Consider the following 21,585-nt stretch of genomic DNA (forward strand, 5'->3'; position numbering starts at 1 on the left):
GCTTATTCTATCAAAAACAAACCCATAATTTGATAACAAGTGTGGTTGATCCTGATCTGTTGGAGCCAGGATTCTTTCAGCCTGCTCAGGCAGAAGAGGGCAGCTGCTTTATTTTTATTATTAATAATAATAATAATAATAATAAAATAAATAAGAGGAAGAAGACCAAAATAATCCCAGTGGTAATTGGCACCCTAGGTGCAATTCCAAAATAACTTGAAGAGCACCTCAACACCATAGGGGCTACAGAAATCACCATCAGCCAATTACAAAAAGCAACTTTATTGGGAGCAGCCTATATTCTCTGAGGATATCTATAATAACCAACAGTATTGATGATAAAATTCAGCCATCCCAGGTCCTTGGGAAGGACTCGATGTCTGGATTGACAAACCAGTCAATAACATCTGTCTGACTGTGTAAACAAGAAATAATAATTTCAATTGTGAACTGCCCAGGGACTTTTTTGTATGGGGTAGTATAGAAATGTAGGAAATAAATAAATAAATAAATAAATAAATAAATAAATAAATAAATAAATAAACAAATATCTATATATTTAATTCTCTAAGACATACCTGTGGCTAATCTCGTGTGTGGCAGCCCTCGCGAGAGTTCGCAAGCAGAAACACCTGCTTGGGCAGTGGGGATTCCATATGCAGATAGGCAGAAGGAGCCTGTGAGAGGAAAAGCACCATGGTGATTGGGTGGTGGGGATTCCATATGCAGATAAGAAGGAAGAGCCTGTGGCACCATGGTGACTGGGCAGTGGGGTTTCCATATGCAGATAGGGAGGAGGAGCCTGTGATGGTTAAGGTCAGTTGGAATGCAACTGTTTCTGGTCAAGATGTTCTTGATTGTACAGGAGAAGAATCTATATATACAAAAGGATAGTGGGCAGGGGTCAGCGAAGAGAAGGGTCATGGGGGAAGAAAGAGCCCCTTCAGGAGAAGGAGGTTGCCCCTGTGTGAATTAGATGAGGAAACAAGATGAACAAGATTTGTTAACTTGGGGAGGGAGGGAGGGAGGGGTAGAAAGAGGAGAAGAGCGAGTGGAGGAGAGAGAAAAAGAAGGAAGAGAGAAAGAAGGAAGGGCAAGTGATGGGCCCGGGAATGAGCAGCCATGGTGGTGCCTATTGGCAGCAAGGAAGGGCCCAGTCAACCCCTGCTGCTGTTTGGGGCTACCGAGGCCATTGGCGGAGGCAGGCAAGCAGGCAAGGAAGGGGCCTGAGCCTGTCATCGGCCTGAGGGGAACAAGCTGGCATGGCAGTGGTGGCAGCGAGGAAGGGCCTAGTCAACCGCTGATGCTGATGCTGCTTCTGTGGGGAGGAGCAGGAGCGGGACTCGGGTGAGGGTGAAGAGCTTTCTGTGGGGTAGGGGCTGCAGCTTGGCCAAATACGCCAGCAACACTGCAGCCACGACCAAGAGGGGAGAGGGGGATGGAGTAAAGGGATGGAGGAGGAGGAGCAGGAGTGCGGCTCAGGTGAGGGTGGAGAGATCTCTGAGATCTCTTGGAGTGGGGCTGTGGCAGGGGGTGAGGGGCGCAATCAAGTACTTGCACGCAGTTGCTCTGTGCGTGTTAAGCTAGTTATCATGAAAGGTTGTAAAGCAGGGGTCCTCAACCTTGGTTCCCCAGATGTCGTTTGGACTACAGCACCCCTCACAGAAAACTGCCATACATGGAGTCAGACCCTTGGTCTCTCAAGCTCAGTATTGTCTACCCAGACTGCCAGCGGCTTCTCCAAGGTTTCAGGCAGGAGTCTTTCCCAGCCCTACCTGGAGATGCTACCAGGGACTGAACCTGGGACCTTCTGCATGCAAAGCAGATACTCTCCCCCTGAGCTGTGGCCCCCACCCCCTGTTCCCCCCCCCACACATCCTCACAATAAACCTGGGAGGTAGATTAGGCTGAAATACAGTGATCACCTAGAGCAGGGATCCTCAGCGTTGGGCCCCCAGATGTTAGTGGACTTCAACTCCCATAATCCCAAGCCCCAGTGGCCTTTGGTTGGGGATTATGGGAGTTGAAGTCCAATAACATCTGGGGGCCCAACATTGAGGATCCCGGACCTAGAGAACTGCATACCTTAGTGGAGATTTGAACATGGTCATCAGGGTCCTACTTTGACCCATTAACCGCTACACCACACTAGCTAACAGAATAATCATCCAGCCATATGGATTCATTCTGCGTTTTGTTGTTTCCAGTGTATTTCAATTTGACAAATTAAATAAAATGAACTGCCATATGATGGGGGGGGGCAGGCGGGGGGAACCACTGGAAAATAATTGGTGGCACAGTATTGATAAATGCTCGGTGCCGTAATAGCAATATGACATCTATCATCCGGGCTCATGCTTGATGGCACCATGCAAACGAATTTGAGTTGCATGTCCTCTGCTTTAACCTTGAGCATTCTTGTAACTTAGGCTGGAGAAAAGTAATAATCCCTCATTAACAGCGATGCGTGACACATACGGTACTGAGAGATGGGCCAGAGTGGGGGGGGCTTTAGGAATGCACTTCATATTGAATATCAATTCAAGTACAAATTATATTTCTACTCTTATCAGGAGTCCGGCCCACTCGGTCTTCTGCCGCTGAGTTTCTCTTAGCTGGTGGTGCTTGGACACAGATTGTTTTATTCAAAGGCTTTCAGACAGACTAGAAATCTAGGAAATCATGGAGGGAGCAAAGAGAGAAACATTCCCACAGTGCTAGAATATTGGAGAGCTGGTCTGGTGGAAGCAAGCATGAATGATCCCCTTTGCTAAGCAAGGTCCACCCTGGTTTGCATTTGAAGGGGAAACATGCAGTGGCACTCCAGACTTCCGGTCCAAATTCTGGTCCTCCACCACCTGGGGACCCCCTTCAAATGCCAGGCACCCCACAGAAACCCGCCTGTGTGTCAATCATGCAGGCTCACAGCCCGCCCACCTGATTGCCTGTTGCTGAGGGTCGAGTGCAGCAGGGCCTGCTCAGCCTACCTGTGCAGCACAGATGAGGCCCCTGCAAAAAGGCTTTTAGGTCCTAGCTCCAAAATGACCTAGGTGCACCTCTGGAGACATTTGAGCACTGTAAGATATTCCCCTCAAGGGATGGGGCCACTCTGGGAAGAGCATTAGAAGATTCCAAGTTCCCTCCCTGGCAGCATCTCAAAGAGAGGGCTGAGAGAGACTCCTGCCTGCAACCTTGGAGAAGCTGCTGCCAGTCTGGGTAGACAATCCTGAGCTAGATGGACCAAGGGTCTGACTCAGTATATTGCAGCTTCCTTTGTTCCTATGTTGGAGAGCTGCTAGTCAGAGTACACAATGCTGACCTCGATGGACCGCGGGTCTGACTTGGTATAAGGCAGCTTTCTTTGCTCCTTATGGACTCTTGACTCCTTTTCAACTCCTGAGCCATGCAGTGCAGAAATGGTGCCCTCTGTCCAATGTATCTGTCTGTAATTCTCAAGGGCAAAACCACATCATTGATTTTGCTACAGCTTTCGTTCTACGAAGGCTGGATGAGATAGCATTTTCCATTATGCTTTAAGAAGATGCTTGTAATTAGGCAATTGTAGTAATGGCCCCATTCTCAGATAGAAACGCTCTCTTCCTTATTTCCCATTAAGTGCACCGGGGAGTTTATTTGCAGAGAATTGAGTTTAATTCAATTAACAGGAATTGTGAGACATTTACAACACAAGGTATATTAGCATAGTGCTTTGTTTGTAATGAGAGCCAAAAAGCATTTAGGGGAAGAGCTAATTATCTGACGGGGGGTTTCCCCCTCCCTTTCCTATAATAAGGAAGGTTTATTCCAAATATCAAAATCCCCTAAGCTTTAATTAATGGCTAAGAGAGTGAAAGTGCATCGCAAAGGTCTGGCGAGGGCTTCTTCTCCAAGCACTGCGTTAAAGCCCCTTGGTTTTCATTCTGCAAGCACTCCTAATTTGAAAAATTCAGCTGGATCAGCATTCCCTTTGCTGTTTCTGCAGATGCTCGAACATAATGAAGCAAGTGATCTCCAAAAGGAGAGCTACCTTCCAAAGTCCAGTCAAAGAGAGGTTCTGTGCAGGAACCAGATTGGAAAAGAAGGTGATTGTCCAAAAATGTCCCCCCCCAAAGGTGATTGTCCAAAAATGTCCACCCCAAAAGGTGATTGTCCAAAAATTCTGAGCATACTATTATTATCATTATCATTATCATTAATAATAATAATAATAATGCTGAGCATATTATTATTATTTATTTACACAGACAGGCAGCTGTTATTGACTGGTTTGTTTTATCCAGACATCGAGTCCTTCCCAAGAACCTGGGATGGTTGAATTTTATTATCAATGTTGTTGCTGTTATTATAGATATCGTTGCAGAATATAGGCATATTATTATTATTATTATTATTTCAATTTCTATACCGCCCTTCCAAAAATGGCTCAGGGTGGTTTACACAGAGAAATAACAAATAAATAAGATGGACCCCTGTCCCCAAAGGGCTCACAGTCTAAAAAGAAGCACAAGATAGACACCAGCAACAGTCACTGGAGGTCCTGTGCTGGGGGTGGATAGGGCCAGTTACTCTCCCCCTGCTAAATGAAGAGAATCACCACATTAAGAGGTGCTTCTTTGCCATGTTAGCAGGGGCTAACTTTTAAGCCCCACTGATTTCAGTGGGAAGGATTTGAGAGGGGGCTTAACTCTTTGGCTGAAGTCCCAGGACTCAGAAATGCTTAGCTTGGCTAGATTATGCCAGCCGTCTTTGATATCCTTCTGTCACCTGTAAAGTTCTTTTGTAATACAGATCTGTCTCCATGTTCTTGTGGAGGCTCTAGAAATGAAAGCAGTCATCTTATACAAGAGTATATGTCCTGCAATGGTTAGTGATTCATTTTTGCTGGTGGAGGATGGAGGCTGAGAGCTGTTCTTGCCTTGGCAGGAGGTGATGTCTTAAATATGATCCTAAGAAACGAGGGGGCCATTCTCATGATCAAACGTGTGGGCAGGTGGGGAGAAAGCCTTGCAAAGCTTAGTCTGACTAGAAGGCCGGGTAAAAGCTTTCATATCCAAAACAGACTCCGATGGAGAGTTTCTATGACGCTTCTTTCTGGTCATGGTAAAGGAATGAAGACCAGATAGGATGCTCTCAAAAACCAGCAAAAACAACAGCAGATAAGTCAAAGAGGCAAAGATAAATTAAAAGAAATACTAAAAAAATGTGATATCCAATTTGCTAAACTGACTGTGAGTAGGAGCATAATAAGCAAGAAGATTAGGCTAGCCGAGCTCCAGCCCCAAGCTGCTTCTCTGTTGCCATCTTAGCTCCACCTCCGCCTTGCAAAGCTTACCTTTCCCACGCACAATTCTCCTATGCTGCTGGGTGCACAGGTCACATGCCCAGCCCCTGATAGCACAGAGGTACGGGGGCCAGGAGGGGTCGTCCTGGCCCCTGGATATCCCACAATGCACCACGTGGGTATTCCCCCAGTGACAGGCAGGCGCCCCCCCCGAACTTTATTAACTTCAGGTATTATTCAGAGCTATACTGCCTCTGAACATGGAGGTTCTGTCTGCCTATAATGGCTAATGGCTATTAATAATTCTGCCTGCCATAAACAATTGTATGCCAGCCATTTTATCTGGCAGTAAGAACTGCTTCCCCCGCCCCCTGCACCCTCCACACTGGCTACAAAACAGAAATCTGGTTATATGCGAATGACGATTTCCACCTGTTATAATTTCCTATACAGGACACTTTTTGGAGAACGCTGGGGGGAAACATTGGCCGAGAAGCCTAGCTGAGCCAAAGAAAATACACTGAAAATGACCATGGTAGCATTAGGCATCTTTACAATCGGCCAGTAATTCTGCCAGAGATAAGATTTCCAGCCATATCATTTTATTTTATATGCCCGAACACAGTTATCACATCAGTTTACTTTAGCAAGAAACCAATTATTTCTTGGTAAGCACCATCCGGTTTCTGTTCCAAATGAATTCATGAATTGAGATTTTGAGCTCCCTAAATTACTGCAGAAATTTTAATATTAACATAATTCTAATAGTAACTCTGTGTGCGTATGTTTACCAAGTAAAATGATGTTTACGGTTCCAAATTACTCTCGGTTGATGTATAAGGATTTGCAGCATTAACATCCCATTATTATTTATATGTAAATGGCTGTGCGATCACTTTGTTTATCCTGTCTCATTTACCTTCACAGAGTTGCCGTGGTTCTATTGGGGCTAGATCCTTTGACTTGCATTTCATGCCTGCCATTTGGATGCTCAGAGCCCTGCCATTAGAACTGCCCAAATCTCACATGTACACAAAAGCTGTTGTGGACAGCAGGGCAGGAATTTGTACACCAATGCGCCTTGGCTGTGTGTGTGCACACCTGTTTGGTGTTTGCCTGCTACAAATATTTTAACAGACGACTGTCGTAGATGAGATTACAAATATCCAATGTTAAGCAAACATGTCAACAGTTTTGAGGAATGCAAATTTCAGATTTATAGGGTGGCTATTAATTAGTAAGTATTTACTATGGTTATTTACTCAAAGTTACTAACAAAGATAAGCATGAACCAATACAATATTAGGCAGCTGCCGTCGACTGAGTCAGACCCTTGGCCCATCTAGCTTAGTACTGTCTACTCTGACAGGCAGAGGCTCTCCAGATACCTGCCTCTGGTATCTTGGGCAGATTTCAACCTTTTCATAGCCTAATTCCCAGAGAAGGAGTACTAGATCTTGGATCTCCCTCTTCTTGAGGATGGGGCCACAGTGGTAGAGCACCTGCTTTGCATGCAGAAGGTTCCAAGTTCTCTCCCTGGCAGCATCTCCAAGATGGGGCTGGGAGAAACTCCTGCCTGCAACCTTGGAGAAGCCGCTGCCAGTCTGTGAAGACAATACTGAGCTAGATAGACCAATGGTCCAACTCAGTATAAGGCAGCTGCCCATATTCCTATGTATGATTAGGTGGGCAAGGCAGAGAACAGAGGGGACTAGTGGATCTCCCCCATATTGGGAATCACTTAATTTCAGAGTTGGAAGATCATCTAGTGCAACTCCACATGAAACTGTTTCAGAATCCCTGATATGGCACCATGCAGCCTAATCCTATTCATGATTATCAATTACATTTATATCCTGCCTTCCTCTTGTGAAACTCAAAGGACATGTGTCAGATCCCAGACAGCCTCCCATTTAGGCACTGAACTAAATAGCACTTTACCCCTGCTCACTTGGCAAAGAGGCCCCTTATAACGTGGTGATTCTCTTCATTTAGCAGGGGGAGAGTAACTGGCCCTATCCACTCCCAGCACAGCATCCCTCCAGTGACTGTTGCTGGTGTCTGTCTTAGGTTTCTTTCTAGAAAGATAGACCAAGCGTCTGACTCTGTATATGGCAGCTTCCTATATAAGGACAGAGCTGTAGCTCAGTAGTAGATAATTTGGCTCGCAATTCCCCCCAGGTTCTAAATTGGCTGGTTTCATTCAAGACTTCTGTTTGACTGACTGACCCCACATTGGGAAGAAGGGACAAGGGTGGGGATTGTTCAAAGGAGGGATTTTCAAACGTACTTAGGGAGGCAGGCAGCCACCATTCTGCCTTTCTGCCTCATGGGAGAAGAGAGAGAGCCAGAGGAGCTTTGCTTTACCTTGATTCGATTCGGATACAAATCAAATCGAAAAAATTGATTCGTGCACATCCCTAATGAGAGCTTGGTATGCTCAAGATCTCAGGTTCAATCCCTGGCAGCATATCCAGGTAGACCCTTGCCTGAAACCTCAGACTGCCACTGCCAGCCAGTTGTAGACAAAACACTGGCTGGCAGCAGCTAGATGGGCCGATGGCCTGACTCGGTATAATTTATTTATTTATTTAACATATTTTTATACCGCCCAAAACTTACATCTCTGGGTGGTTTACAACAAAGTAAAAACAGAAAAAGTAAAACGTTAGTTAAAACTAAAGAACAACAACAACAACAAGTTAAAATATTACAACAATTTAAAAATTTTAAAACAATATTTTAAAACAGTATAAAAACCATCAAAACAAAATTCTATTAAAAGCCTGGGTGAACAGATGCATCTTTAAAGACTTTTTATTTATTTATTATTTTGTTATGCGATTTCTATACCGCCCTTCCAAAAATGGCTCAGGGCAGTTTACACAGAGAAATAATACATCAAGAAGATGGTCCCCTGTCCGCAAAGGGCTCACAATCTAAAAAGAAGCATAAGCTAGACACCAGCAACAGTCACTGGAGGGATGCTGTGCTGGGGGTGGAGAGGGCCAGTTACTCTCCCCTTGCTAAATAAAGAGAATTGCCACGTTAAAAGGTGCCTCTTTGCGAAGTTAGCAGGGGTGAAGGTTTTAAAGGTTGTCAGAGACGGGGAGGCTCTTATTTCAGCAGCGAGCACATTCCAAAGCCTCGGGGCAGCAATGGAGGAAGCCCATCCCTGAATTGCCACCAGATGAGCCGGTGGCAACTGCAGACAGACCTCTCCAGATGATCTGAATGGGCGGTGGGGTTTGTGACAAAGAAGACGTTCTCTTAAATAGCATAGGAAGGCAGCTTCCTATGTTATTTTCCTGTGTAAAATAATTAGAAACACTTTTAGGGCTTCCAGACACAACTCTGAATTTGGCTCTACTGGATGCTGCCTCAGTCACTAATGAACTGTACTTTTAATGGATGGCATCGTACACAGGGCTTGGAGATGTCGTTTGGCTTGCAAGATTAATTACTCCGATTAGGACTAAGCCAGACTCTCGCCCCTCCCCATTCCCTTTTCTCTGCCTCCCTTACAGAGCTGGAGTGAAGAACTCTCTCTCTCTCTCTCTCTCTCTCTCTCTGTGATATTATTATTTTAAAATTTATTTTGTCCATGCCTATTCTCCTCGGGCTCTCAAATGAGAGCTCAGAGTGGATTACATTCCTAGAACAAATAAAACAAAGCCAATATTTAGCACCGTCCCCCTCGCCTCTTGTGCTGGCATTCTTATTCCTGACTTGTGAGTACATTGTGGTGTGTTCATTACCTCCCTTGTTTGCTTTAATGATTATTTATTATTAGGCCACTGTCATTTCAGCTGGTTGGTTTTACTCATCAGTGCGTGCGGGTGCTCAGCATCCATCACCCTTTCCTAACCTCCCTGCAACCGTCGTCTTTCCCATCAGCGCAGCCTGTTTTCCTTTCAAGTTGACTGTCCCAGCATGCATCTGCGTGGCTGTCAGACCTGGACTCTGAGCAGCCGCTTTTTGATAGTGCGCAGTTTGAAGCTGGGGCCAAGAGGGCCAAGAAGACTAAGCAAGAACTAGGACATAAGAACAGCCCTGCTGGATCAGGCCCCAGACCTATCTAGTCCAGCGTCCTGTTTCACACAGTGGCCCCCCAGATGCCTCTGAGAAGCCCACAGGCAAGAGGTGAGGGCATGCCCTCTATCCTGCTGTGGCTCCCCTGCAACTGGGATTCGGAGGCATCTTGCCTCTGAAGCTGGAGGTGCCCTATAGCCCTCCGCCTAGTAGCCAACGATAGACCTCTCCTCCATAAAGTTATCCAAACCCCTCTTAAAGCCATGCAGGTTGTTGGCTGTCACCACATCTTGTGGCAGAGAATTCCACAAGTTGTGTGGAAAAGTGCTTCCTTTTGTCAGTCCTAAATTTCTTAGCAATCAGTTTCATGGGATGACCCCTGGTTTTAGTGCTATGTGAGAGGGCAAAAAATTTCTCTCTATCCACTTTCTTCACACCTTGCATGATTTGGTAGACCTCATGTCTCCCATTAGTCATCTTTTTTCTAAACTAAAAAGCCCCAGGTGTTGTAGCCTTGCCTCAAGGAAGCTGCTCCAGGCCCCTGATCATCTTGGTTGCCCTCTTCTGCACCATTTCCAGTAATGTCCTTCTTAAGGTATTGTGACCAGAACTGGATGCAGTATTCCAAGTGTGGCTTGGACCCTAAGGACTTGGAGGCAAGCTGAGAGTGTAAGCCAAAGCCAGATGTTGTAGATAACAGGAAGGTTGTTCACATGACCGGCCATACCCAGGTAGGGTTGGTCGTATGGAGATCTGGGATTGATCCTGGTCTCAGCACTCTCCGACTGGGTAGTTTGGGTTTTCTACCCACACTAAAGTGAGGTTGGAGGACAGTTGTGTCGATGGGCAGTCGTGTCAGTGGGCGGTCATATTGGTGGAGTGGCATTCTGTGGATGGCAGTTGTGTTGGTGGGCGGTCATGTTGGTGGGCGGTCATGTTGTGTCAGTGGAGTGGCATTCAGTGGATGACCGTTGTGTTGGTGGATTTTATACCTGCACTAAAAGTGAGGTTGGAGGGGAGTCGTGTCAGTGAGCAGGCTGCTTGACCATAGAGCTGAAACGAAGGAGCATCCTGGCAGCTGATGTTGCCCCAATGTATTATGTAAACAGTGTGGTACATTGTGGGATTTCTGGAGGTTGGGCCTTGTTCTTGACCAGATCTTGACCAGATCACCAAGCTGCTCGCTTGAGTGGCATCATATGGGCAAGCAGCTCAGTGAAGCAGGGAAGAAGCCCATGATCATGTAGAGGAAGGTAGGTATAATCCTGCTTTTGCCCCAGCCTTCCCTAGCCCCAGAGATTTGGGTTGTGTGCATGACCTTAAGGAGTGCAGGGATGGGGTCACAGCTCAGTGGCCAAGCACCTGTTTTACATGCAGAAGGTTCCAGATTCAATCCTTGCCACTTCCAGGTAGGATTGGGAAAGCTTCCTGCCTGATAATTTGGAGAGCAGCTGCAGTCTCCCATTTATATACAACCAGGGCAAACCCTGCTTAGCTAAGGGGACAAGTCATGCTTGCTCCCACAAGACCAGCTCTCCTCCCCTAAGCCACTGCCCGTCTGCGTTCACAATTCTGAACTAGATGGACCAAGGGTCTGACTCAGTATAAGGCAGCTTTCTATGTTCCTATGTACACTGACTCCATCCTTCCCCTAACCCTGCTGAAGCCCGCCCCTCACTGCCCACCTTATTTCTGGAGCCCAGTGTTGGCATTCTCCCTGTGAACAATGCCACTGATTTGAAGTGAACATATTTTTTGCTTCTTTCGCTTCATCATCTGCTCGCCATTTCCCTGAAGCATTTACAAACTGCCCTGTCTGTAGCCCAGCAGGATTCTGATCCTAACTCAAAATTAAATGTCATACACTGGATTTGTTTATCTCATTCACGTCCTTCTCTCACAGATGTTTGTCCTTTGGCTTGTTCCTTTTTTCTAATTAATTTTTGATTGCAGTTAGACGCACCTTCTGTCTAGTCCATTTCCCTCATCTCAATAGGTTCATTTCTGTCCCAGCTACCCACGGTGATTTCCAAAATAAAAAACCCCTGAACTTTATTTACTTCAGTTTAAAAGTGACCTCTCTTTGAGAAGATAATATAGGCTGGAGAGGGCAGTATTGGCAATATGTAAAGGTAAGCAGGAAGCTGTGAAAAAATGCTTCTCAAATTCTGAGTTAGGATACCCAGGCTTTTACCAAAATCAGGCTAAGCAAAAATACTATGTAGAATATTAGTAGACAATGCTAGGGATGTGCACGAACCATTTGTCGCGGTTCCAAATTCGGTCCGAACCACAGGTCCATGAGCCGGATCGGTTTTACTGAATGGCTAGGCTGGTCCATTCAATGAACCAGCGCAAACCATTTCAAAGTGGTTCACAATTGAATCACTCAGACCAACCCAGTTTGCGGCAGACCAGTTCACAATCGAACAGGTTCTGCACATCCCTAGACAATGCAAATGCTTCAATATATTGTATTTACCTGAATGCAAGACTAGATTTTTTCCAATTTCCTTCATGTTAGAACTCAGGAGTCATCTTAAATTCAGAGTCCTCTTCCTTTGGGGTAAATGCAGGTATAATCTGTATTTAACCTCCATTTTTAAGGGGCTCGGAGTCCTTTATAATACAGAGTTGTCTTGTATTTGGATAAATACAGTAAAGTCTCCAGGCAACCACAGAGCCATGTGGTTTTCTTTGGTAGAATACAGGAAGGGCTTACTATTGCCTCCTCCCGCACAGTATGAGATGATGCCTTTCAGCATCTTCTTATATCACTGCTGCCCGATATAGGTGTTTCCCATAGTCTTGGAAACATTCCAGCGGGGATTCAAACTGGCAACCTCTGGCTTGCTATGCAAGTCATTTCCCCCACTGTATACAGTATGAAAAAATGTTTACTAGTACTATGAATATTTATGTACCAGTTTTCAACAAAGATTCTCTATGAGGATTACTCAGAAGATGAAAAAAGATGGCTCCCTGTCCCCAAAGGGCTCACAATCTAAAAAGAAACATAAGGTAGACACCATTAAGAACCAATGAATTGATGCTGTGCTGGGATTAGATTCGGACATTTCAGCGCAGTGGTTCCCATTTTGGGAGCCTCCAGATGTTGCTGAACTACAACTTCCATCACCCCCACTACAATTTATGGTAGCTGGGGATGATGAGAGTTGCAGTTCAGCCACACCTGGAGGCTCCCAGATTGGGAATCACTGGTTTAGTGCTTTAAAAAATGGGCAAAGTCAAGAAAACGATGCCTGTTCCCAAATGAACTTGCTTATCATTTCTAAATATAGATATAGATATAGATATAGATATTCAAATGATAGTGTATACAAAACATAGTTCAGATCTTATATTCATTCAACATTTCCACATAACCCATAGCTTAATCCTTACCGTATCTCAACCATGTAGTCTAAGCTTATTGTATCTATCCCAATATCAAAATAATTATCAATTAAGTTCCACATATATCTGTTTCTTATCCATAATATGAGGCCATAAGTAAATACCAAGCATTTTATGGGCATCCAGAATTTAATTGCCCACTGAGTTCTGGATGCTATTGCCATCTTTCCCCATGTCTGAGAGGTAGCAGTGCCATTTCAGTGGTGATACCCAAGACAGAGAAATCCCTCCCCTGCATATGAGGTTGCTTTCTTGAATACAATTTCTTGAATACAGGGAGTGTAATTTGTAAACATATATTTTATTTATTAAATCAAAATTAATGTTCATTATTATTGTTATTGGCAAAAAATATTAACCACCTTGAAAAAGAGTCAATGAAATGTCCATCCACATAAAAACCCTAAAAGAAATTGATACAAGATCCAACTATCTAATTCTTACATACATAATATAAAATTGCACAGTCTCTGACAATTCCAAAATGTAGCCATATTCTGAGGTTTTTAAAACTCTCTACATATGTGTTATATCTACACATAACAATATAATGTGTGTGCAGAACCAGTTTGAATCAAACTGGGTTCCATTCAAACCAGATTTGATTCGAACCAGGTTTGATTTGAACCAGCCAGTTCAACTGGTTTGAACTTCTAACAAAAAATTGCAAGTTGTATTTATTACTTTATGACACCATCCCACCTGCTTCCTCATATACCCACAACTGCCCAAGACCCCTTGCTGGTTTGGGGCTTGCCTTGGATGACTCACCCAGAAGCCAACATCCAAGCGAGTTCTGCCTTTGTACCACAATCAGTGGGTACAATGTTTGTTGACAACATGGAATTGTAATTAAATAACCTAATTAACTTTCCCTGAAAGAGAAACACAGGCAGTTGCATGTAGGGCTATTCTGCCATTCTTGCCCTGTAACCAAGTAATTATATTACCAGTTAATCTTAGAGGAAGATACAACCTGACCAGATAATTTAATATGCAGCATCAAATGACAAAACGGCGATTCATTCCAGTTTGCAAATATGCACAATAACTTGTGGCTGGATTTTTTTTTTTTAAAGAAATTAAATGACTGAAACAAAAATTCTATTTGTTTAGCTACGTTGGTTGCAGTGTTGAAGCTATTTCAGATTACAATGCAGGGGCGTTGCTTCCAAGAAGTGCCTGGGGGTCATCCCACCTGCTGAAGGTGATCCATCTTGTTTCCCTCAAATGAACCAAGACCATGCCTTAGAGAATTATTATTATTTTATTATTATTTAAAATATTTATACCCTGCCCCTTCCGTGCACTACTGCTCGGGGTGGCTCACAACAATAAGATAGACACAAGATAGAATAAAAGTAATAAAATTAACAAAATTAAACAAGTAAAGAAAAAAGAAGAAAGTAATCAGATTAAAAAGCCACAATCATTAAGTTCAAATTAAAACTGAAAATTATAAAAACCTAAAGAAGCTAAAAACCTACCAGATATAACAAAAAATAATAATAATGGAGCATTAAAAAGCCTCCTTTAAAAGGTGTGTTTTAAGAAGTTTTTTTAAAAACACTGAGGGAGGGAGCATGGCGGACCTCTTCAGGGAGGGCGTTCCAAAGCTGAGGGGCCACCACCGAAAAGAAAACTGCATTATTATTATTATTATTATTATTATTATTATTATTATTATTATTGATTTCTATCGAATTCCAATAATGGCTCAACCGCATTCCCAGCGCTGCTTGAGCACAAAGAGAAAATGCACACTAGAACATCCCTCTGTCCCCCAGAATCCTCCACAATATGTAGGGGTTCCATAACTACCATTCAGGGCTTTTGTGCCAGACAAATTGACATGGAAAGTGGGGGCTGATCCGAGCTTGAGCTGAACCAGGTTCGGTTTGGATCGGACTGGTTCGTTCAATTTCAGCCGGTTCTGCATGCTTTCAAAAGGGAATCTCCTATGGGTTCTAACAAACTGGCTCATGGACCAGTGTATGAAGCCCTCTAAAGTTGAGATTCCAAATACATCAGCTACATGTTCAGCTTATTTGGATATGGTGTGCGTGCATATAAGGAACTATTTTAAAAAGAGGGAGAGAAAAGGAACGTCATTACAAGTGGTAGAGAAACTGGATTAGTGCTTCATGTTTACTGAGACTCCACCTCTGATAGCGACACATTTAATTTTTATGAAGCCAAGGGAATTACCACAATGCACCAAGAATATCCTTTGCTTACCTGTATGCAGGTTTGCGCAGACACAAATTGCGTTTCCCCAAGCGAGGAAGCTCTGGTTGGCACACCGTTTGTCCCATCCATTATTTACATGCTATGGCTCTTCAGATACTTGCAGCAATGTCACAATAACCTCCATGAATTCTTGATTGGGGAATAAAAAATTAACCATATGAACTGAATTACTATCCATCCAAGTCTCCAAACAACTGCCGTGAAGTTGCAAAGGATGTCAGGACAACATTTAATGCTACAGTGCAACCATCTGTCTTAACTGGTGGCAGGGAGGCCTCTCATGTATTCCTCCATTGAAATTTCTTCTTTGTTTTTGGAATTCTGAATTCCCTGTCTTATTTCTGAACTAGAATTAATACCATAGGCAAGGGCAGCCCAGGTTACTGCAGTGCCTGAGGGGAGGTGCAAAAGTTTGCCTTACTTTAGGGATATGCAAAACTGGTTCGAATCGAACTGGGTTTGATTCAAATCAGCTCAGCTCAACCAGTTCAAGCTCAAACCAGACCAGCCCTCCAAAAAGGGGGGCTGATCCAAGTTTGAGCTGAACCAGGCTCGGTTGGGATCAAACTGGTTCAGTCAATTTCAACTGGTTCGGCATGCTTGCGAAGGGGAATCTGGTATGGATTCTAACAAACTGGCTCAGGGAATGAACTGCCTGGAGTGGTATTGTGCACATCCCTACCTTCCTTTCAAACCAATTCTTCCAAGCTTTGAAAGTGCATGGGGAACAGGAAGGAGGGGAGGTTCTAGCAGCCTCCTTGCAAACTTTGCAAAGGGAGTGAGGAGAGGCACTCCTTACAAAGTCTGCGTTGGGCATATCGAAATAACTATTTGGATGGTGTCACCAGAGGGGCATTTTGCTGCCCAGTAATCTACCACCTGAAGTGACCTCCTCATCCTCCAGTGAGGTGACTATCTCCACCTTTTCTGAAAGAAAGTTAGTAAAAGTTTGATATATACACTTGAAAGGAACAGGTGCGGGTGGATAGCCAGTCACTTGACCCATTTTAGGATTCCTCACTGAAATCGCTGAAATCCCTCACTCGCTATTGCCTTATTTGCCCAAGTCACATGTCACCAAATCTAGTTCACTTTGTAGCAACCATTCATCATATGATCCCTGATTGGCTGGGATCATTCATATGACTAATCAAGGAAGAAGATGAAGTAATGTGAAGAAACAGAATGCTAAAACAGCTTCACAGAGGGGAAATAATGGCAATGAATATATAGTCTGTCTGTCTCTGTGTGTGTGTGTGTGTGTGTGTATTCATTGCCATTATTTCCTCTCTGTGATGCTATTTTAGCATTTTGTTTCTTCACATTACTTCATCTTCCTCCTTGATTATATATACACAAACACACCATCCTTCATCCTAAGACCACAGGGCGGTGTTTGTTTGTTTGTTTAATTTATTCAATTTCTATACTGCCCTTCCAAAAATGGCTCAGGGCAGTTTGCACAGAGAAATAATAAATAAATAAGATGGCTCCCTATCTCACAATCTAAAAAGAAACATAAGATAAATGCCAGCAACAGTCACTGGAGGAACTGTGCTGGGGGTGGATAGGGCCAGTTACTTTCCCCCTGCTCAATAAAGAGAATCACCATGTGTTAACAGTAAGATAGATTAGATAAGATAAGTTTATTCGGTCATTGACCAGCAAAACAGTAAGATATAAACAATTCAATAAAAACATAAACAAATACAGCTAAAAGTTTAAAAAGAGCAAAGGACAGCTTATTGGACAAAAGCCTGGATGAAAAGGGCAGTCTTCAATTGACACTCTTACAGTTAAGGGTCTTTCCCAAGCAATCTTTCCTCCCCTGCCAACACAAACGTTTGATTCAGAAACAGAAAGGTTATTCAGCATAGCCCTAACAATGAATCAGCTGGAATGTGGGTTCTTTGATGAAGCTAAGTACACCTTCAATGCTTTGTAAAACTTTTCAACCTCTGAAATCCTGGGAATCTTTAGAGAAGGCCCCTTGAGGAAGCTTTGCATTGTGCAGGTCTCCAGGCTTAAGGACTTTTAAACACAGGATGTGTTTTATAAGCTTCTGAGATAGGGTTCGTTTTTGCAAGAAGTTGCAAGACTTTTTATTGGACTCGTTAAGCATCTCTCAGCCTTCAGATGCTGTGCCAGAGGTAAGCCCTGGGGAGCTACTGAGTCAGAGGCAAGAGGGGTCAAGCTAGGAGGTGAAGCTGTAAATAGAATGTCCCAGAGCCCAGAAGACCATAGCTGCCCATGCAAGGTCCCAGTCTAAACAGGAAGATATGATGGCTGTGCACATGACCGCTGGATTTTGGGTGGTGGGCTGAGCCAAACTTACCTTCCGCCTGGATGATCTTCCCTTGCTGGTGGGAAGCACGGATCGTGTTTCCGCATGATCTGTGATGCTTGGAGCAGCAAGGATCGCCGGAGGCTGGGACAATACCTCTGGATATCCCACAATGCACCACACGATGTGTGTGGTGCATTGGGGAAATCCCCCAGGAGTCGGGCAGTCTAGGCACCGTGGTCTGTGTGTGCTAGGGCTGCATGAAGCTCAAACACCCACCCAACTCCGGTGCCAGGGTTAACACTGGCTAAAGGCCAGGGTTGAAAGCAGGGTAAGGCAGGTAGGCAGTGCCAGGATCATCCCTGATCCTGGCACTGCACATGAGCATCTTAGCCCACCTTGGCTAGGGGGTTCACACAAATTATACTAATGTTGGTGACCCATATTAAACCTAGATTTGAATGATTGTTTGAGCCAGGCCAATATTTAATGTGGGTGACCAACATTAGCATGATTGTGTGGACCCTCAAGGTGGGGATCCCAGATTAATCTTGGGCCATGAACCACCTTTGTGTGGGCTCACACAATCATGCTAATGTTGGTGACCCACATTAAACCTAGATTTGAATGTTTGTTTGAACCAGGCCAATATTTAACGTGAGTCACCAATGTTAGGATGATTGTGTGAACCTCTCAAGGTGGGAATCCCAGAGTCTTCTTGGCCCATAAACCAACTTGGTGTGGGCTCACACAATCATCCTAATGTCGCTAAGCCACATTAAAACTGATTTGTATGTTTGTGTGAAGACTAGTCTGTATTGGAATTCTGCATAGAAAGCCCTGCATAGATGTTTCAATGGAGTTTTCCTGAAATGGCTCAAGCGAGAGATGACCCATCTTTAGATGGTGCAGAGTACATTTCATCCCAAACATCGGCTGTGCACCCAGTTCTCTTACTCACATGTAAGTGGCTTCTGCATCTTCCCTCTCTGTTTGTTTGTTTTCCTCCACCTGGTTTCAGCTTTATTCTTGGGGGAACTTGTAGTTCCCCAAGAATGAGCTAAACACTCTCCAGCCGCCGATGGAAATGAGATTCAGATTAAAACTTGAGTTGCACTTTACCTGTCTCCGAGTCATGTCATTTTGCCTTTTTAGAGGAGCATTAGGGGGGAAACAGCCTTAACAGCCTTTCTTCCCCCTTGTTGATCCCACCCCCCTCCACCTCACTTCACAGCGAGGAATCCAATTACCTGTGGCTGCCTTGGTGGGATATAAGGATGCCGAAGTAAATCAGCAGAAATGGGCATCCAGAACACTACAGGGATAGCAAACAGTCTAGAATCGGTGAAATCAAATCATAGGTGACAACCTCATTTTATTAGACTGCAGAATAATGATGAGGATTATTCAGAAGAACACAAGACTTTGTGTGTGTGTGTGTGTGTGTGTGTGTGTGTGTGTGTGTGTGTGTGTGTGTGTGAACAAATGGAAGGCCCGCCTGTAGTGGGTCTTAGCAGCAGTGAAAGTGAAAATTGTCTGTGAAGCCCCAGCTAAGCATCCCATTACAATTTTCTCACAAACTCTTGCATAGAGCCTAAAAACTGCTCGGGCACATTTATGCTATCCCAGTTATCTTCACTATTTTTCAAGCACTTTGGCAAAACCATCACCACCACAACAAACCACACACACACACATCGACACTTCAGTGTGAGAGATACAGAGGTTATTCACATTACCAAAGAGGTTGGCGCCTCTTCGGCGACCCCAATTCCAAAGTGGGATTGGGAAGAGGAAGTCCTCCTGCATCCCACAATGCAATATTTTATTTATTCAGTTTCAGTTTAATTTATTTATGGTCACAGACCAAAAATGTAGAGTATACATAATAATAAAAGAAGTGTACACAAAAATACATACAATATAAACATATATTCAAAAGGTCTAATATTATCTCATCCTACTCAATATCTCCAGTTTACACAATTTGGTTTACTATTGGTTGTCTAGCATTCTTAGCTGCCACACTAAAATTAGCAACTTTAGTTGTTACCTCCTCCTTCTGATCTGAGAGCAAATAATTAACATAAAATGCATCTGTATGCCCTGGGAGATCAGCCGATAAAGGAAAGATGTAACAGAAGCGAAAATCCCTATAAAAAGGGCAATGAAGTAAAATATGGAAAATTGATTCCTGTTCTCTGGAGCTACAAGGGCATAATCTTTGCTCTCTAAGTATTCCTCTAAATCTGCTCTCTAGATCAGCTGAAGGTAACACATTAAAACTGGACAATGTAAACATCCTGCAATATTTGACAACTATGAGCTTATCTAAATAATTTGCAGGTTTAATATTATAAGGTTGTGAGCCAAAAAATACTTAGGAATTAAAGACCAATCGGTCTGTATTTCCATGTCATAGATCCGCTGTTTTAGTACCAGTCTTGCAAGAGAGAATCCCATTTCCAATAAAACATCCGGACTAAAATCATATAAACATAGTCTACAAGATATTGACAAGTTCCAGCAAGAGCTGAAATTATCAGTAAAGATTAAATGGACAAAGCCTGTGGATAGGGCCAGTTACTCTCCCCCTGCTAAATAAAGAGAATCACCACGTGGAAAAGGTGCCTCTTTGCCAAGTTAGTAGGGCTTATGCGGGCAGCGAAAAGGCCTAGCCGATGGAGCAGGGCTCTTCTTCTTGGCCATGCTGCACTTGGGACTCTATGGCTCCCACTCTATGGTGGCCATTTAAAAAAAATAATCATGGAAACCACACACACCCCGAAACAAACCAGTGGGGTTCGAGGGGGTGCAGGGATCCGGTCCGGGTCTGGTTTGGACTTGAACCGAAAAGGGCCAGCCAGTGTTGTGCATACCCCTAGTGTCTATCTTATGTTTTTTTTTTAGATTGTTGTGAACCCTTTGGGGACATGGAGCCATTCCATTTATTGATTTATATTTATGTAAACCACTTTAAGAACTTTTATTCAGAAGCACCGTATTTGTATTCGAATACTTTTGCTGAAATATTTGCCATTTTCATGTTCGTAACAGTCAGCTCTGCATGCTGCCAGAGGGACTGTGTGGAGTATTCACCTTCAACCAAAACTTCAGTCAGGCATAACAAACAATTAGGAAGCCACATGTCAGGTTGCGGGGGAGTCACACTGTCTCCTGGGAGACTTTAAAAAGAACAATCTACAACTTTTTTGAAATGGCAGAAGGCAAACCCTGAACATGAAACAGAATCCAGAAAATCCACCAGGAATGGTGAGTGGGTGGTCTGAGGAGAACTGGTCTTGTGGTAGCAAGCATGACTTGTCCCCTTTGCTAAGCAGAGTCTGCCCTGGTTGCATTTGAATGGGGGACTACAGGGTCACTCCACGTTCCCTCTAACAGGGATTTCCAGCTGTTGATGACTACAATTCCCAGAATCCCCAGCTGCAATGGCTTTTTCTTGAGGATTCTGGGAGTTGTTGTCAACCACATCTGGGAATCCCTGTTAGAGGGCACACTGGTGTCACTGTAAGATATTCCCCTTAGGGAATGGAGCCATTTAACGCTTGCATGCAGAAGGTTCCAAGTTCCCTCATTGGGAGCATCTCCAGATAGAGCTGAGAGAGGCTTCTGCCTGAAACCTTGGAGAAGCCGCTGCCAGTCTGTGTAGACAATACTGAGCTAGATGGACCAATAGTCTGACTATGGCAGCTTTCTATATCCCTATGTATTCTAGGTGTAGTGGAAATAACGATTAATTTATTCAGCCCTTAATGTTGTCCTGGACAGGATAATACTCTTTTTCTGTAGATGAGATCGCAAAAGGTCAACACACCTGAACTTTTACTCCTAATGCGATCTAAATCAACACCTTGCTGTGCAGAAATCTCTTGAGCTGCTAGTGCTGAGGAGCAGAGAACATTCTTCTCTGTCCCCTGGTAATATTCCAGGGAAGTTTAGAATTATGGGATGGCAAAGAAAGGTCAGCATCTTTTTGTCCCCTGGCAGAAAGGCAAGGAATTAATATTTCCTGAAGAAATCCCATTACCCAAAGGAACCTTTTACAATACACTCCCTCTGCCCAACCACCAAAAAAAGAAGTTGGAAATACTGGGTTGCTTCCCTTTTCAGTTAAGCTTGTTTTAAAGCAGTCTTTTGGGACTGTCCTCTTAGCTGCTGCAGGGCCTTGCAGAGCAAAAGGGGGAAGCAGCTAAATGGAAGAAAATTATTATCATTCTATGGTTTTTCTAGTGTTTTTCTTCCCCAATTTCCAACATTCCAGGAACATTTTGAGATGGTAAAAAATAAGAATCTCACACCA

General features: G+C 43.9%; 1 protein-coding gene and 1 long non-coding RNA gene across 13 annotated transcripts in view; one reads left to right on the top strand and one right to left on the bottom strand.

Annotated features, from left to right (window-relative positions):
• Window positions 1-21,585, top strand: part of RBFOX1 (RNA binding fox-1 homolog 1) — a 1,664,339-nt gene that overhangs the window by 372,367 nt on the left and 1,270,387 nt on the right. The gene's annotated exons all lie outside the window — the stretch shown is intronic.
• Window positions 1-21,585, bottom strand: part of LOC128336432 (uncharacterized) — a 38,568-nt gene that overhangs the window by 2,182 nt on the left and 14,801 nt on the right. Inside the window, exon 2 of the long non-coding RNA XR_008311970.1 lies at window positions 14,969-15,109. This is a non-coding gene — a long non-coding RNA (uncharacterized LOC128336432). The remainder of the gene's footprint in view (window positions 1-14,968; window positions 15,110-21,585) is intronic.

Source organism: Hemicordylus capensis, chromosome 13 (assembly GCF_027244095.1).
Source record: "Hemicordylus capensis ecotype Gifberg chromosome 13, rHemCap1.1.pri, whole genome shotgun sequence".
NCBI lineage: Eukaryota > Metazoa > Chordata > Lepidosauria > Squamata > Cordylidae > Hemicordylus > Hemicordylus capensis.